At 48.2% G+C, this 13751-nt stretch overlaps 1 pseudogene; it reads left to right on the top strand.

Moving 5' to 3' along the window:
* The window catches only part of LOC141173107 (forkhead box protein I1c-like), a 37353-nt pseudogene that overhangs the window by 1362 nt on the left and 22240 nt on the right, over positions 1-13751 (top strand).

Here is a 13751-nt window from a genome sequence, read left to right as displayed (position 1 = left end):
CTCATTGGACTCCAGCTTAGTGAACAGGCAGGTGTCTCTTGAGCTGGTCAATAAACTCTCCCAGAGGAACATCACTGAATTAAGCAATGTCAACTCAGCTTCCTCGGTGGATCCATCTGCAGATTTGCAGGATACTATACACTTGAATAGAAGCACCTATTATAATTCATTCCCAGGTTCTCACCAAAGCAGTCAATTCAACAACTATATTTATAACAATTTCAGTGTCAACGGCTTCAACTACTCCAGAGAGGGAAGCATATTGTAACCCCAGGAGATCTCATGTTGGCGGTTGTTGGTGGATATATTATTTTGTAACTAGTGCACATATGCATTAGGTAAATATGAAAAATAGAGTTAAAAACATCTACTGGTTCATCTTCAAGATAGAACACTTCATATTCACAATAGGCAGCAGCTGTATTTTATCTGAGAATACACCTATAACTTTTTTAAACGTTAACTGTAAATGATGATGCAGTTATCTGCCATGTACATAGTTGTTTGATACTTTACAAAATGTGTACATTTGAGAGAAGGGGATGGCTTTTTTTACTCTTAGCAATTTTGATATTTTTATATATCATTATCCAAGAGTGTTTGAATGAGTTTTGCAGTAAATCGTGTGACAAAAAAGGAGTTCTTGAATTAAATTCTTACTGATTGGGAAAGAAAAATAGTTGAAAACAAAAGGGGTTTGTGGAGATGGAATCTTTCTGCAACCTCATGGCGGCCGCAGTCACTCTGTTCTCGGACTCCAGCCACCACTATTTCTCCTGGTGTGCCGTCCCCACCTTACACAAGTACGTGTCCCAGAACATTACCCAAGCCCTCAACAACGCAGTTACCGGGAAGGTCCACCTAACCATGGACAATTGTTTGTGGCCAGGGACGGTGTGTCTCGCTGATGGCACACTGGGTTAATATAATGGAAGCCGGGATGCAGTTGGACCTTGGGATGGAACACATCCTCCCGATGCCGAAGATTTCGGGCTCTGGGTCAATCAGGGTTTCCCCCACATTCTACAGCTCCTGCACCTCCTCCTCTTCAGTGTCCACCTATGAAATGACCACATCAGTAGGAAGCTGGAAGAGCTGCATCACTGCCTTGGCCAAGCGGCAACAGGCTGTGCTTAATTTAATATGTTTAAGGAACACACTACACAACGCTGCAGAGTTGTTGACAGCTGTAATAGAGCAGGCAGATCTGTGGCTGTCACCGCTGAACATATAGCCAGGCATGGTCATGTGTGACAATGGCCGGAACCTAGCGATGGCTCTTAAGTTAGGCAAGCTCGCACATGTACCATGCCTGGCCCATGTGCTCAACCTAGTCGCTCAGCGGTTTCGCAAAACCTACCCAGATCTGCCTGACCTGATTGTGAAAGTAGGCCGCGTGTATACCCTTTTCCAAAAGTCAGCTTCCACCGACCTCGGCATGCTACAGCAGCATTTACAGCTTCCAGCTCACCGACTGGTGTGCAGTGTCACCACGCATTGAAACTAAATGTTGCATATGTTGGGAAGGATTAGTGAGCAGCAGAGGGCAGTTGTTGAGTACCAGCTTCAACACATCCATCGGTATTCAGGTCAGCCTCTGCACATAAGAGCTGATGAGTGAGCATGGATGACTGACATCTGTTATGATCTGCTACAAGAACTAAGGAAAGAAAGGGAATCTGTCCCTACAATAAGACTAAGCTGATTCCCTACGATGCAGCGGCAACCTGTTCCTTGTGAACAGACCCGCCTTCGTCCTCAGCTTGTCTGAACGCAGACCTATAGAATAAAGGGAGGGGTCCCTAAAAGAACTAGGGACTGGGACAAAATTGGACACCTCCGAGCATAAGTTGTAGCAGAGCTAAAAGACAAAACAGACAAAAAGTACTTAGAGGTCCAAAGGACCAAACGAACTAGAGAGATAGGTACAAAAACACCTGGCTAGATAGAGTCAAAATAACACTGACGTCCAGCAAAGCCAGAAGGGTGGAGCTGGAATAAATAGGCAGCAGGTCACGTGACCACAAAATAGAAAAAACTAACAGGAAGGTTCTAGCAGTACCCCCTCTTTTATGAGGATCCTCCGGATCCTCCAGGCCCATCAGGAAACCTCCTGTGGAACACTCTGACAAGTCTAGGGGCAGAGACATCCTCTGCCCTTACCCAGGAGTTATCCTCAGGACCGAAACCCTTCCAAGCGAAGAGATACTGCAATCTCCCTCTATGCCTTCTGGAATTCAGAATACGAGAAATTTCACATTCGCCATCTTCCACCACCGGAGGAGCTGTGACAGTGGCATCCCTATCTGATACATCAGCCTTTTTCAACAAGGAAACATGAAACACAGGATTAATCTTCCAGGAGGAGGGAACCTCCAACCTAACAGCAGACTGGTTAACCACCTGAAGCACCTTAAATGGCCCCACAAACTTCGGACCCAATTTTTTAGAGGGAATCCTCAACCGCAGATTCTTTGAGGACAACCAAACCATGTCACCCACCGTAAACAAAACCTCTTTACGTTTCCTGTTAAAATACTTCTTGGACTTTTTGTTAGCCTCCTGAAGGTTACTACGCACATCAGTCCAAACTCTCTCCAAATCACCGGAAAAATTCTCCTCCTCCGGCACAGCCGACACCAATTTGGAGAACAAACCAAACGACAGATGTCTCCAAGTACAAAAAAAAAAAGAACACCCAGCAGAAGAGGATGTATGATTGTTAAGAGAAAATTCAGCGAATGGCAGAAACTCAGACCACCCCTCTTGATTGTCTGCCACAAAACAACGCAAAAACTGTTCAACATCCTGGTTCTTTCTTTCTGTTAGACTCAGGATGATACCCAGATGAAAATTCAAATGGAATCCCAACCTATCACAAAAAGCACGCCAAAAGCGAGCCACAAACTGAGGTCCCCTATCAGAAACAATGTTGGTGGGAACTCCATGGAGTCTGACAATCTCCTTAACAAATGCCTTAGCGAGTGTCTTAGCGCAGGGTAGTTTAATGAAAGGAACCAAATGACATCTTGCTAAAACGGTCCACGACCACCCAGATGACAGTAAAACCCTCGGACACAGGAAGGTCAGTAATAAAATCCATTTCCAGATGCATCCAAGGCGCACTAGGAACCTCCAGAGGGCAAAGCAACCCCGCAGCAGGGGTATGTGAAGCCTTTGACCTGGCACACACAGTACATTGACGCACCCACTTGATGACTTCCTTCTGCCACCCAGGCCACCAAAAACTGCGACTGACAAGCCTCTTAGTCTCCGAAATTCCAGGATGACCAGCCAACCGAGATTCATGGTACTCCACAAACAAATCTCTCCTAAAAGGTTCTAGGCACAAACAACCTCCCATGGGGAGTGTTAGATGGGGCATCCTCCTGGGCTTTCAGGATCCCATCTTCCAAATGGAGTCCAATGCCGCTAACACAACTCCTTCCTGTAAAATGCTCTCCTCCTCCTCGGTACAAACCATGGGAGAAAAGCTGCGAGATAAAGCATCGGCTTTAACATTCTTAGTACCAGGGATGTAAGTAACAGAAAAATTAAACCGGGAAAAAAGAAGTGCCCACCTAGCCTGACGGACATTCAAGCGCTTGGCAGCATCCAGACAAATCAAATTTTTATGATCAGTGAAAACCTGAACCGGAAATTTAGCACCTTCCAAGAAATGCCGCCAATGTTCAAACGCGAGTTTAATAGCCAGCAATTCCCGATTACCAACATCGTAAGTTCGGTTTCTGAAAATTTTTTCGAAAAAAAAACACAGGGATGTACTCCATCCTTGTTCTCCTGAGACAAAACCGCACCGACCCCCCACCGAAGAAGCATCAACCTCGAACAAAAAAGGCTTGGTCTCATCAGGCTGCATAAGGATAGGGGCAGAACTGAACCTCTCCTTGAGATACACAAAAGCTTCAATGGCCTCAGTAGTCCACTGGACCATATTCGCACCTTTCCTGGTGAGATCGGTCAGCGGCTTAACAATTATAGAAAAATTTATTAATGAATTTTCTGTAATAATTGGTGAAACCCAAAAATCTCTGTATCGATTTCAAACCAATAGGCCTAGGCCATTCCTGCACAGCCTGAACCTTCACTGGGTCCATCTCAAAGCCCTCGCTGGAGATAATGTAGCCTAAAAAACGAATTCTCTGCACAGCTTACTCACATTTCTCCAGCTTAGCAAAAAGTGAATTGTCACTTAATAACTGCAACACCTCACGTACGCTCTGCCAGTGAGACTCCAGATCAGGCGAATAAATCAGAATGTCATCCAAATACACAACCACATTCTTACCCATCAAAGGTCTCAGGATGTCATTAATAAGGTTCTGAAAAAACGCGGGTGCATTGGTAATACCAAAAGGCATCACCCAGTAGAGATTAGCGTTGTTCGACTCGAACTGTTCGCCAATCTCAAATTCGAGCTGTTTTGGGTGGTGTTCGAGCCGTTCGGCGAACACAAACGATTTGAGAAAAATTCGGCTGTTCGAGGTTATGTTCGATAACTGTTCGTGCACCAAAATCATGGATTTTTTCTCAGTAATGATGAAAATTAATGTTAATACGCAGTTTGAGTGTACAGCGGGGCGGGGGGGAGGGGCAGGGGATGGATCTCTGCAGGAATAATGAAGATCTCCATTTTTTCTTCTCTTTCCCGCATTTACAGTGGAGAGGTGCAATCTGTCAGCCTATCAGCAGTGCACACACGGAGCGAAGTGCTTTTTTTCACACAAGCAAGGGCATGTGTCATTGGCAGTGTATGTCACATGTCCTTGCCCTATAAGACCCAGCCATTTTCCCCATCGCCACCATTTTCTCACTGCTGCAGCTGCGTGTTAGACGGCACCGCTGTTGCTGTGTGCGCTATACCTTGTTAATTTCAAGCCAATTTTCGCACAAATCTACAGATAGCTTGGGAGTAGGGAATAGTTGTGATTGCAGTCCCTTTAAGGACTAGGTTACAGCATTTCCTATGACTTTTATCAGGCAGGTCTGTGCTCTTAAATAGATAGGTTGTGGGAGTAAAGACTAATTGTAATTGCAGTCCTTTTCAGGGCTAGGTTACATCAGCTCCTATCACTTTTTGCCAGGCAGGTCTGTGCCAGTGCTGTGCAAGTATTTTTCACAGCATTTGGCTGAATCTAGTAAAGCTAATCCTTTTTGGTCTATTGCAGAGTGTGTTAGTCAGTGGAGTAGCCTATCTATGTTGCAAGATATACCACCTGTGTATAGAATACCAATTTTTTTACTGCACCTAGTGAAGTAAAACCTTTTGGGCATAGCATCATTCTATTAGTCCATCTATACTGACCTCCATAAGGTTGCAAATTAAAAATAATTTTTGTCTGCATCTAGCTCTGAAAATATATTTGGCCTTCTAGCAGTGTGTGGGACTCATTGTATTAGGCCATCTATACCCAGCTCCACCAGCTTTTAAATTAATAATAACTTTTAGCTGCATCTAGCCCTGAAAATAATTTTTCTTCCCAATAGTGGTAGCAATAGAAATATGAGGCGCGCGCTGGCTTACAAAAATATACGCTTCATAACAAAAAACACCAGCCTAGCGCATTGCATTAATAAGATGACATCATCGTCTCTCCCAGTGCTAGGCCTACTACCCAGGCTAGCATTCTTGTGCCTAAAACAGAATGTATGGGTCCGCGCTAGCCACTATGCTGAGGGGTCTAAAGCTGCTGCTAACGCTTTATAACAATTCAATTGGCAGATTTTCACAGAGCTCTTCCACAACGCCCACCCATCGGGCAACAGTTGCCCACCTTCCCTATGGGATCTAGTGGCGAATAGTTGATGCCATTAATCAGCGCGTCAGTTGCCCCGTCGATGTGGCAAGCATACGGTAAGGCATGGGAAGAGTGGACACGACTAGTAGCAGGCAGACGGGTTGACCAATGTGAACAAGCCAGATCACAAGTCACCATAGAATTTCTCCACCAGCTAATGATGAGGGGCATATCAGGGGCGTCAGCGCAGCGGTGTCTGACCGGAGTAGCATTTCACTTCCAACTACTGAATTGGGGAGATGTGACAAAGATTCATCATCAGACAATCCATAAAAGGGTGGAAAAGGGGTCAGCCAAGTCAGGAGTGTAGACGTCCCGTGTCACTAAAACTGATTTCTCACATCATATCCCTAACACCATTAACATGACACTCACAATTTGAAGCAACACTACTGTCTGCTGCATTTGTGATCGCCTTCTTTGGGGCGCTATGCATAAGCGAATTAGTCCCTCAATCCAAAATTACCACCAGTGGAGGCTTATTACACCAGGACGTAGTCATAGCCAATAATGCAATACGTCTACGCATACACAAATCGAAAACTGTTCCAGCGGGCAGGGGCACTTGGGTACTTCTACAACCCACAAACGGTACACTGAGTCGGGTAACAATAGTAAAAACATATCTAACCATCAGATGACAAAGTAATTTCTTCCTATCACACATTGATGGAATGCCATTATCAAGATACCAGTTCCAAGCTATATTTAATAAATGCATAACATCGGCAGGGAACCACCCCAAAGATTACGGGACACACTCATTCCGCATAGGCGCGGCCACGGAAGCAGCAAGAGCAGGACTGTCAGAAACGGAAGTTCAAAGGATAGGGAGATGGCGATCCACGTGTTTGGCAAGATACATAAGACCGGACTAGTTATCCTAACGTGGTTTGTTTCTTTTACAGGTGACACTAAGCCAACAGTGTGGGTGATAGGCCACTCGTATATGTATTGTGCAGAAAAAAGGGCAAAAGTCTGCCCAGGTGGGAGGAAATTAGAGTTTCATAACACATATTTCAACTAGAGAGGTATTAGAGGCCTGCTATGGCCACAGGTACTAATGGAGGTAATCAAGGTAGGGAGAGAGGCAAGATTTCCGGTCATCTTAGTTATACAGGCCGGGGGAAACAACCTAGGTCATCACAAGAGCGCATAACTAATGGCAATAATGAAACTAGACACTGAGCGCTTCAGAGAATTTTTCACAAAACTAGCTATAGTATGGTCAGAGATTGTGCCGATAGCGGTATGGCAAGGTGCGCGAGACATCACGGCCATAGAACGGACAAGGCGGGTAATAAATATTCGGATGGCAAAATTTAGAAGAGACAGAGGTGGTGTAGTGGTACGACACAGACAACTGGAAGGAGATAAAGCAGGCCTCATACGGCCCGACGTTGTTCACTTAATGGATATTGTACTGGACATATTCCTGTCAGGACTCCAGGACGGAGTGGAACAAGCGTTAAGAGTGATGGGTGGGGGTCAGAGTCCTGCATACGAGTACGCAGGATCCTCCGTGGCCTGGAAATAGAAAGGACATGTTGGAGAGTTACACTTGTTGACCAAGTTGCCGCAGTGGAGACCCAGGGCATGCTGCAACAAGCTGAATTATTTTAGAAATAAAATGCCTTTCTAATGGAATGAGTATAAAGAGTTAATAAAGCTGTGACCGATCCTCACCCATCCAGTTGTAAGAGTTACATTATTGTATTGTCAAGGAAAGGGGGGTGGTAGGGGGGCTGAGCGTCTGGGTTTGGTTGGGGGTCCCCACAGTCTGCCTAGGCTAGATGCATTTAAAAATTCTTATTAGATACACAGGCGGTGCAGCTTGCTTCGCAGCTGGGCTACTACGCCCAAAGTATTGCCTAGGCTAGATGCAGTTAAAAATTCTACGCTGACTAGCAAACACTGAAGATTTGGAGCAGACCTCTGAGTAAACAGCTCTTCAGACTCAACCATCTGTGTTACCCCAAGCCATAGTGTATGTAGTTTCTTACAGTTAAAAAGGGGGGGGGGGGGAGCGACCCAACCCACCTGGAATTGACGATGCCAACGTCACGTAAGACACAGCAAGGGGACTCCAAAAAGAGTCTCCATTTTTTCCCAAAATTGTGGCACAGAAACCACTTAACCCTAGAACGCATACCTGGGGCCTCGCAGGCACGCCCTGTTAATTGTTTTCTATTTTCTGCAAGATTACTTTAGTTAGAATTTTGAAACTCTAGGTATTCTTCATGTATATAGTGGTTTGTCATTTGAGTTTGAGTTATTCCATGTTATTTGCACATGGGCCTAAAAGGCCCCAGGTATATGAAAGTGTAGATTTTTATGGTCATGCGTTCTAGGGATAAGTGGTATCAATTGCCCCACAGTTGATTAAAATGGTTGGTGAGGTGATTTTACCAAATCCTCAAGGTTTTAGTCTCCCAAGGATAGCACAGGGGTAGAAAAGTCCTTGCGAATCCATGATTTGTTCATCTTTATGAACGTGAGTCTGTCTACATTCTCAGTGGACAGACTCGTGTGCTTGTCTGTCAGCACACCACCAGCAGCGCTGAACACACGTTCAGAGAGAACACTGGCTGCAGGGCATGACAAGATCTCCAAGGCGTGAGTGGCGAGCTCCGGCCATTTTTCCAGATTGGAATACCAAAATGAGCAAGGGTCCAGTGACAGTCATGGCTTCGATGTTCACTTGGAGATACTCCTGCACCATCCTCTCTAGGCATTGACTATGTGTCAGACTTCTTGTCTCCTGTGGCCTAGCAAAAGATGGTCTAAAAAAGTGGTGAAACGATTCCACAAACTTGCTGTTACCAGCAGATACTGTGTTACTATTACGGTTTGAGTGATGAAGACTCGACAGTCCCACGGTTGGCAAGTTAGAACTGTGAGATTCACTATGTGCACCACTGGTGTTTTGTGGAAAAGCACATGTAATATTCTGAAGCAGCGTCTGCAGATACTCCTGCATGCGTCAATCCCTTTTTATGGCAGGAATTATTTGGGCAAATTTACTTTTGTACCGGGGATCTAAGAGTGTGGCAACCCAGTAGTCGGGATTACTTCGAATTCTGACAATCTGAGGGTCATGTTGCAGGTAGTGCAGCAAGAAGGCACTCATGTGTCTTGCACATCCAGGAGGACCAAGTCCTTGTTGTGTTGGTAGCGAGGTAAGAAATATGCTTCCTTCCTCTGCCCTCTCCCCCCAACCTCACACAACAGAAATGTGATCAAGGTCTCCCTCATCTGATGACTCTTCCATGCCCATCGCCAGTTCGTCCTCCACTTCTTCCTCGGCTCCTGCACCTTCCTCAACAGTTTGGCTGCTACCATGCGTCCTGGATAATCCCTCTCCCCCACCCTCCCATGCCTGCCGCCTTGGTGCTGCCAACAGTCTGGACCTTGGAGATGTTATCCCTTCCGCATACGACTCCTCCTCTACTTCCTCCACCTCCTCTTGTCCCACCACCTGACTCTGAATTCTGTTTAATGTGTGCTCCAGCATGTAAGTCACCGGAATAGTCATGCTGATAATGGCATTGTCGTCAGCACTAAACATCTTCGTCGCCATTTCAAAACTGTGCAGAAGGGTGTGTGGCGCCCCTGAGGGTTCAGTCGCCACAGAGTTACTGCATCTCACCCAGAGGTGTGGTATCTCACCCTCAGGTAAGGAAGGCATATGGCTCGGGACCCTAACACCTGCATCCAACACTTACCTGCAGTGGAGGTAGGGCGAGATTGCTCCTAAGGGAGAGCACAGTCCCAGGTCCCTAGCTGGTGGGAGGGTCCTATGTAGTGGGTGCTTAGGGGAGCAGCTTAGGGGAGCACATGACAGGGAGAGTATAAATAGGAAGCCATCTTAGAAAGAGCAAGCCAGTCAGAGGAGGAAAAGTGACAGAAGCAGAGGCTCGGCATGAGCTCTGCTCCAGAGGCGGGCCTAGCCTGGGAGGCCCAGGACTGAAGGAGAGAAGAGAGGAGTGGGAGCAGGAAGGCTCCAGGAACCGAAGGGACCCTAGGGCTACGGGCCGTGCAGAAGGCCACCAGTACTCCTGCTGCTACCAGCAGGTAGAGGGGTCAGGCCAGATAAGGGGAACCGGTCCCTCAACTAGCGGAGAAACAGCAAGGCTCAACTAGAAACTGGAGGCTGCAGCATTTCATGTACTGCAGGCAAAAGTCCACACCAGTCTCACTAAGAAGGTAGCCACATAGGACCCAGGGGACGGAACACAAGTCGCCCGCCAAGGCCCGAGGATACCGGATAGAAGTGTCACTGGGTGTGAGGTGCAGGGAGAAGGCCAGAGAAAGGACACACAGAAGGGGGTCCTGCTAAGTACTCTGGAGCTATCTGGGGGTGGACTGAGCCCCTCACTGAGTACGCACAGCACGACGGGCGAGATTGCTCTGGTACCTGTAATCTGGACTGCAACAACTGCGAGTAAAGATCTTGGTATTGCATCACACGGACTCCGTGTTCATTACTGACTCCCTGCACTACAACCACCATCATCCACCCACACTGCCCTGAAACTACACTCTTCCTGTGGTGAGTAATAATACCATTGCTGCAAAACCACCAGCTTCAGAGGACTGTTCTGCAGCGGCGGCCCCTTTTGCCCCACTCCAGAGGTGGCGTAGTCGGACATTATAAAACCCATATATACAAATTACCCTTGGATTGACCGCCCTGGATCACGGACCGGGTCACCGCCACAGTGACTACAACCCCCAGCATCTAACGGCCCGGCTCAGGGTACCCCACGGCCCTGGGGGCGCGTCACCTTCATAGGTCCCTGATCTCAGACCACTCCTGCAGCGTGATTTGCCCCACCTCTGGATCTCGTTGGCCCACGCTATACGTCAGAACGTATTGCACCAGGGCTGGTCGGTGCTGCCACAGTCGCTGCAACATGGTCAGAGTTGAATTCCACCGTGTCGGCACATCGCATTTCAGCCGGTGAACTGGCTGGCCCAACGACTTCTGGAGAGATGTAAGTCGTTGAGCTGCGGGATGCGAATGGCGGAAGTGAGCACACAGCGACCGTGCCCTCTGCAGAAGGCCATCTAGTCCGGGATAGTGGCCTAAAAATTTATGGACAACCAGGTTCAACACGTGAGCCATACAAGGCATGTGTGTGACATTGCCCCGGCGAAGGGCCACACCCAGGTTCGCAGCATTGTCGCACACGGCCTTCCCTGGTTGCAGGTCCAGTGGAGACAACCATTCATGAAACTGGGTCTCCAGAGCTGACCACAACTCCTCAGCTGTGTGACTCACATTTCCCAGACATTTCAAAGTAAACACTGATGCCTTGAGCCCTGCTGCCAGCATAGTAAGGAGGTGTGCAGGATTCCTTCTGCGCAGTTAGAAAGCAGGTGGCATTACCAGACAGGCTTTGGGTGCAGGTGGAGGACCGAGAGGAGGTTGAGGAGGCAGACTTGGACAGCAGCCCCTTGTCCTGCTGTCACCATAGTTACCCAGTGCCCAGTCAGCGACATGTAACGCCCCTGTCCATGCCTACTCGTCCAAGTGTCTGTGGTGAAATGCACCCTGTCACACACAGAGTTTCTCAAAGAAGCGGTGATGTTGTGTGCGACATGCTGGTGGAGCGCAGGCACACCTTTCTTTGAGAAGTAGTGCCGACTGGGCATCTGGTACTGGGGAACCGAGACGGACATAAGGTCTCAAAAATCCACTGTGTCCTCCAGGCGGAAAGGCAGCATTTCTGTAGCTTGCAGATGGTGAAATTCAACCTCTTAGACCATTTCCTCCTAGCCATGAGAAAGCTTTTACTTGTCCACATCTGAGGGACCGAGGGCTGGCTGTTGTGCTTAGACGGGGTTGAGTAGGGTGTCCCCGGCAAACTGCCGGTCTATGAGGAAGATGCAGGCGGACATGTTAGGTTGCCTTGATCCAAAGGTGGTGCTCTCGATGTCAGAGCGCTCAACACCAGCAGGTGTTTCCACTTCACAATGAACTGACGACCTGCCAATCACACTGGCTGTTGCAGGTAAAGAGGTGGCAGGTCTGCGTCCAAAAACATCTGCGACTGGGGGGACAGCAGTCACACAGGATGAAGAGGCCGCGGATGCACAAGATGGGGAGACGGTGGTTGGCCCAGCCTGCTAGGCCGCATTGTAGCACAGTGAGCTTCCCACTGCAACTTATGCTTCATATCCATGTGACGGTACTTGCATGAAGCTTTTGGTGACAAATATTACAGATAACACGAGTTGGGTCATCCTTATCGATCTGAATAAATGCCCAGGCTATGCAAGGCTTAGAGCCAATGCGACCTGAAGAGCCACTACGACTTGTGGTCAGAGGCAGAGTTGTGGTTGAGGATGCAGTTGGTGACGTGCTTCCAGTACTCAGTCTCTGTCCAGGAAGGTGCAACCTAACCTCGTCGTCAATAGCATCTGTGACACCCCGCTGTGCTTGGTATCACAGATTCTAGAAGAGTGTATTGATTTAATCCTCCAAAAGAGGCCCCCAAAAACATTCACACATCTCCACCTTCCACCTCAGACCAGCAGAGGGAGCCCGTTAGGGATATAATTAGGGAAGGTGGAGCTAGGCAGTTCAGTTCCTCTGAAGAGTTCCTGCAGTAGAGAAGCCTAAGAGAGGTCAGTCTGCAGTGGAGCTCAGTCTAGTCTAGAGAACTCAGTTAATAGTTCAGCAGTGGAGCACGAGGCTCCTGCTAGCTAGATTCAGTAAGGCATAACCGGAATCCCTGGAGAACTACAAGTCCCATGATCACTAAGGTGCTGATACGTAACAGAGCCAGGAGACGCTTAGGCCCTGCATAGTGGGAGTGTGAACTCCAAGAGAAGGCCCTACCACAAGGTCAGCCAGCCCAGGACAGAGACAAAGTTAGGCCTAGCTCCAGGCAGGTCAGAAACTTACTACGCAGAGGCAAGAAACAGGAGGCCCTACACCCGCTCATTGGGGAGGATCCTGATATTCACCCTTCACCCTACAGTGCTCCGGGATGTGCCTGAATTTCCTCCAGTAAAAGGTACTGAAGTGACTACCGTGTCCGTTCCCGTTCTTGCTCTGACCCAGCTGGGTCTCGCCTGTCCTGCATTCCCCCTGCATACGCTGCCCTGAGACCTAGTTCCACCTGTGGGAGCAATACCATCGAGCTGCCTTATCATGCGTCTCAGTGGACTGCTGCAGCGCTGGTGCTTCTCACCAGATACCACAGGTGGCGTCACGAATTCTTATAAAAGTAACAATTATCCACCCTTTTAAAGAGTGACCCCAGGGTACGGGCCAGGGAGCCGACCACCGAGACATCCCCAAGGCCAGGCAAAGGCCCGGGTACCAAGTCATCCCCATCCCCTGGGCTAGTCACATCCTCCTCCACCTCCTCCTTTGACCTCATCGACTGGCTGACTGTGGGTTGACAGAAAGTGGGATCTCCAACCTCGTCATCATCACCCTGTGTGTTATCACACCCGTCGTCCTCAAAGCCAACCTCTTCCTGCCATGACCGAAAAGTCAAGTTGTCGCTCCAATCAGGTATTTGAGTCTCATCATCGTCTTCATCATTGTCTCCACCAACATGAGTGACAGATTGGGAACGAGGGTCTACATTATGCTCAGAACCTTCTTCATCTGGTCCTGGATCTGACTTATAAAGATTCTGGGCATCAGTGCAGATCATTTCCTCATCTGGATTAACAGAAGCTCTGGAGCAGACCTCCATTTCCCAGGCTATAGTATGAGTAAACAGCTCTGCAGACTCAACCATCTGTGTTACCCCATACTCAGACAGGCAGCTGGAGACTTGGGAGCTGTGAGGAAGCAAGTGCGATTGGGGTGACACCTCTGAGGACTGGAGTATTTGTGATGTTGAAATTGAGGTGGAGGAGAGCCCACTTGAAGGAGCACTTGATATCCGCTGAAGCACCTGCTGTTTT

Source organism: Phyllobates terribilis, unplaced genomic scaffold (genome assembly GCF_046119375.1).
Source record: "Phyllobates terribilis strain yellow unplaced genomic scaffold, ASM4611937v1 Scaffold_1__5_contigs__length_1240528914, whole genome shotgun sequence".
Lineage (NCBI taxonomy): Eukaryota > Metazoa > Chordata > Amphibia > Anura > Dendrobatidae > Phyllobates > Phyllobates terribilis.
Note: the sequence above shows the minus strand (reverse complement) of the source record. Positions and strands in the feature narration are given on the sequence as shown.